A 6,000-nucleotide genomic window follows, 5' to 3' on the forward strand; every position below is an offset into this window, starting at 1 on the left:
ATACCATTTGCGTTCAGGAAAGGTGAGGAGAAACTTGATATTACCAGAGGGTACCCTTTATCCCTGCTGCTGTTCATGTTGTACATGGTACGGAAGGAAAGGGCGCTGGAAGGAACCAATATCGGGATTAATCAGTCATACAAACAGGCACGCGGAATAGCAGAGCAGCCGTGCTCATTTATGTTCGATGTCAACGACATTGTGCTGCTTGCTAACAGGTAAATTGACATGCAAAGTCTGGCTAATATCTGTGGACATGAAGGTGAGAATTTAGGATTGAAATTCAACGTTTAAAATTACGTTGTACGCAGCGCTGCTCTTCTCCTGAGGTAGTCAATGAAAACAGCAAAAAAACAGCGCCAAGACAGGGCCAGAAATACTTCGAGTTAAAGAGTGCAAAAGCCTGGTTGTATGAGTAAGCGAGGGTAATATAAAGATGAAAAACAGCGGAAATAACAGTCAGAGCAAAGGCGAATACAAATCGTATGGGCACGAGGTGCTCCAGGTTATATGGAAAGGTTTAATTCTTCCAGGGCCTACATTTGGAAATGCGATTGTTTGCTTGAAGTCAAGTATACATTCAGGACTTCATGGGAACCAAAGGTCAGTGGGACGCCTCACATTGGACGCTCACGGAAGGACTACAAATGAAGGTGTGCGGGTTGATATGGGCTGGACAGCGTTTGAAGTTCGGGAAGCTCAGAGTAATATTAATTTCAAATAACGAATGGGCAATACGAAATAAAATAAATGTGTTGCGAGAGTGTTCACTTATTTGTGCTTGAAAGAAAAACTGACTCACGGAGTAGGAAAAGAACTAGGAAGCTTACCAGCATGTAATCGACCAGTGCAATAAGCAACATGGCAAGAAAAGACATCAGATTAAATATCGGAGAGGCTGAGACAATCTGCTGGGTGGCGGAAATCGAATAACAAAACCTCCTATGGGTAACTACCTAAGAGGTAAAAACAAAATGGGGAAGGAAACAATTGTGATTACACAAAAAATAATAAGCACTTTACTTTTCAAAGCGACATCAAAATGCCTTAGAACGCAGCAGTTATAAAGCGAGGTCCATGCAGGAAAAAGTATGTGCTTCCTGCGGGAAAGTTATGGAGACGATAGAAAATGTCTTATTAGATTGTGAAGATATCTACCAAAATGTCCATTTAGGCTCCTCTAGGCTCCTTGGAGCCCTTGGGTTGAAGAAGGACAGAGGACACACGTTCAGACATGACATTAGGGACAGTCGACCGAGGTTTGCTGGAAGAAAAGTTCCCAATAGTGATCCAGAAAGTTTGAAGCTGGGAATTATTTGTGTATGTATAATAAAAATAAAGATAGGTAGGACGTTAAGAAAAATTAGAACAAGATTTTGGTGGTGCAACCGACAGATCTGTTTCAAAGGGCACGCTCATAGCAAACATCCATGCGTCCATCTGGCCATCCTGAGTTCGAGTGGAGGGTTCAATGCGGGAACTTTCTGGAATACGGGGGTCAGTACTGCTTCCTCACAGAAAGCGTTACAGCACCCTGGCTTCTGCTTTCAGAACAACCTTTGGAATAAACTCTAGCAGACAAACAAGGTAGAACGCGTATAACATGTCCGGAGATGAATAAAATTGCAGATTAAGGGTTAAAAGAGTACGCGCAACTACCTTGTTGTCCATTGGAGGGAAATATACGCTGGTACAAAAATACCTAGTTTTTTTTTTGCAATCACTTATTGCAACGCTAAAAAAGCAAATATGGTGCTCCCACAAACGTACTGTTTCACTTACGTTTCAGATTCCCCACACCGTCACACACCGGCCTTCCCCTTCACATGAAAAGCATCGCGGAGCTGCAATTAACAGCTTCGCTTAAAACGGAAAAGGCTACAATGGAAAACCGCTTAAACGGAAGCCACAGGGCCACCCTGGCACCAGGGCATCCGACAGCGCACCGCGATGGTTCGTCCACAAAGCGTTGTCATGTTTTCATGCGAATGCAATATGCGCCGCGACCGGTCTTTTATCACTCCATGCGCGGGTACAGCACGTATCCAAAATACAATGACAGAAAAAGTGCTCCCAAGGCGTGATAGTGCCCCTACTGTCAATTTTGGTGCCTTACAGCACTGTAAGCGTCGCAGTGGAAAAAAAAAGTGTATGTCATGTGTGGGAAGCCGGTCACGTGGTAGAGGTTTAGATGCAGTATTTTGGGCAATCGACAGTGGTTCGTAGCAGACCGCCACGAGTTGAACTTCCGTATTCCAAGAGGCAGGAACTGTGGTGAACGAGTTCATGAACAGTGTGCTGCACATGATTTTAGTCATGGATCGGGGACCTCAAAGAAGTGTGGGGTAATGCTTGCGCATTTCTGTCACATTTACCACTAAATTGCCATTGATATATTATTAGCTATCGCATTACTTATTTGGTGAGACTTTGGCCACGTGAAGTACTCCTGTTACACTGTACCCGAATAACATCTTTAGAGATGGCACCCTTGTATTCGAATATTCATGGCTCTTGCGGACTAAACCCCGCTATATTCTCTTTGACCTTTGAACTGTCATTATCCGCTAAGAAATATAATTTGCAATTGTTTTAAAGTTTGTTAAGGTGGTGTGTATTGGTCACTGTGTCCTTTATTATAAAATATAGGTCACAGTTAAATAAAATTGAATTTATTGTGTTAAGCATGCTAAAATCTGGTATATTAAGCAAAATAGTAACAAACATGGCAACAATGGTCTTCGACTCCGATATGCAGTAAGACCAATACACTTCCTTCGGTCGCCAGGGAAGTTTGGTAGAATTACTGATGCATAGAGAATATATCTGGTGCCACAGTTCCGTACCAGTAGTTCAGCCGCTCACTCTTATATGTGTTTGACACTTCAAATTCCACCAGCACGCATTTTTACTTGGACGAGCACTATACTACTTAGGTACAAAGAGAGAAAGAGCGTCCTGGAAAGAACTTTTTTTGTATGAAACGTGCTTTCAAGAGACACACATTTTCCCATAATCTGAGGTAGCAAGAGACGTAGTCAATAAAACTATTTATATTTTTCGGGATTTGTTCAAAAGCCAGCAGCCCGTTTTATAGAAAGTCCGTAGAGCAGCTATATCCCTTAGAGCAATGCAAAAGACTCATTCGATGCAACTGACTCGTTTGATAAAAAGTTCTGTTTAGACTGCCTTACTTTCTCAGAGAATGCGACCTGATTAGACAGTTTATTACCTAGCTTGTGGGATCAGTGCCATATATATTGCGAATGTACCCACTGTCAATATGTGCACATTAAGCACGTAGTTTATGGGTGGCTCTTCGTAAATGTAAGTTAAATGTTAGCACCGTCACACTATGTTCTTAGAGTAAGCGCAATTAGCCGAAATGAACGCGTTTTCCGCAGGTTATATGGAATGCGTCATCTACTTTCTGTGTACCTTGATCTGTAACTTCGTCTACTACCCGGAATACAAGGCACGAATAGACAGTGTTGAAGCAACAAGGCTCGGCGTCATATTCGCTGACAAGCACGTCTTCCTCACTGAAACAGCCCGACACCTGAACCTGCGATGCAAGTGGCAGTGGCGAAGCATTCAAGAACCTTCCCATTACCTACCTTTTGCGAGGAGATGGAAATGTTGTGGCCTGTGCTCGACAGACTGAAAATCGGCAACTTTTGGAGCAGAAAATGTTATAGGCCAATGTTCCGATAGCAACTCCGCGAGGAAGGCTACATTCAGGGTGATCTTGTGCCTGAGCTCTTCGGATGTGCACACAGCATATCTGGAGGCTCCGTGTTGTTGCAGTGTCAATGTGATGCACACAATTCTACAGCTAAAGTCGCAAAATATTGAAAGGTTGGTAGCAACAAATGAACGCGTGGCAGGGCAAGTTTAATAAAACATAAATGTAACGAATGTTCTTATGAGAAGGTTTGATTAGAAAAGCAGATCTGGTGGTGAGTAACACATCCCAAGAGAGTATGTCCGAGTTATATTTATTTATTTATTATATGTAAATGATATATATAAATGATCAACAATCTTGCATGTAGAAGACTAAAAATGGTTTTGTCTGTTTCTTATTTCACTGACCTATGGGGGGCTGCAATTATTCATTCACTGCCTTGCCAAAATAACGTGCATCCAAATATGCAAGTTCACGGTGAATACAATATGCTTAACGAGACACAAGAAATTTTTCACCCATGACGCACCTCAATACTATTCTAGGTAATTCGTGTATATGCGACTACGTCAATCGTTTACGTTAACATAGAACGAATTTCTGTTCTCATCACTAACCTTTTGCTTATCTCTTCCAGGCTTCAAACCAGAAGAGACCTTGGATGAAACTCAAGCAGAGCACACAAAACTAGAATAGGCGTGTTTGCTGCACTTCGTGAACGCTTCGCTGATATATGTGCAAACACGTCATCAATGACTCTCGTTCAAGAATATGAAAGCCATTACCTACCTGAAATGAATTATCCACGTATAAATTATTTCACGGACAATAATGAACTCGATCAAGCATAACAAACTTGGTATCTAGTAGCATTTGTGGAACCTGTTGTCACAGACTAGACAAATAATTCCAACCTGTGCTCTGTTATTGTACATTCTGCAGTTATAACCGCCTACTTCGCGGAATAGACGTGTGGCAGTGTGAATATACCTAATTGTTATATCAATGTTATGTAAGTCGTTATCTACCTGTTATGGTGATCTAGTATATACCTAATAAAGGTATTGTAGTTGCGCTTCCTTTTTTGTTCATTTCGATTTGTAGGTATCACCGTTTCCCAAGTATAGTGCCTTCACTTCGGTAGGCGGTCTTCATAATGCATCACATTTTCCCCAAAATGGATGTAGCAATAGGTTGCCGGACGGTAGGCATGTACTTCAGCAACGTGCTCAACACGACATGTCGTGCGACACTCTTCATAAGAATGTCCAATTTAAACCATCTAAATTATATGGGCATTGCAACTTTTATAACCTGTAAACTGTTTGTTTAGTTTCCTAAACATACGCTGCACATTTGTACAAAGGCTACAGTTTAAGAGACCTCCGCAGAACATGTAGCTCACATGTAAATGGAACATTCAAGAACATAAGAAGCAAGCAGGGCTTCTGCAAGAGCTCTATAGTAGGAAACATTTAGGTGAAAACCAGAAAAATATCAGGACCGCCGACTACTCTATGTGGCATAAAAATTTATGCTATGGCACTGTAAATATTAATGCTCTTTGAGTAAGCTAGGATTTTTTTGGGGCATACTTCAAAAACTTTTCGCAAATATGAACTAGCTAGTTTATACACTCATGATCGTTATTGTTATTTCCTAACAAAAATCCAGAGTTATGCAGTAATAAAGAAACAATTACATATGAACAAAGAGAATATATAGGCTTGCCCAACATAGGGATATATAATAGTATTTTAAAAGATATATAAGTATATATACTCCTGCAAGAGCACGGTACATTATCAAAACCTAGTACTATGAAGTAGCTGTGCCATTGTTTAAGTATTGCAAGCAAGTCAGCTAATCACAATCTGTGTCCAGGATTCACAGATATTTAAAATTTATAGAATTTGTAATTTGATACAGGTTGCCTCTAATTTAGCGTTCCGCTCCTAGGATATGGAGCAGCACCCGTTTGTGTGTGTAAAAGTGAGGGCCAAATTTGTTTCAGAATTACGAAAGGTAGCTGAATGCCTGTAAAAAAAACTAGAAAAAATCTTCCAACTTCTCAACCATGAGAACAGATCCAAGTTTTCCTTCAAGTTTGGCACATGCACATTATTACAAGTAGCTTAGAGATGTCAGTCACAACCGAGACAACTACTGCTAAGTACTTTGAAGATGAATTCCTGTCTGGATTGCTTCATTTTTCACCACGCATGACATAGGTAATAAAAACTGCAAGGCCATCAATGTAATGTAGGTTTATAGAACAATAGCCTCCTCCGCAGCGAGTAGAAGGATGTATC

This window comes from Dermacentor andersoni, chromosome 7 (assembly GCF_023375885.2).
Source record: "Dermacentor andersoni chromosome 7, qqDerAnde1_hic_scaffold, whole genome shotgun sequence".
Taxonomy (NCBI): Eukaryota; Metazoa; Arthropoda; class Arachnida; order Ixodida; family Ixodidae; genus Dermacentor; species Dermacentor andersoni.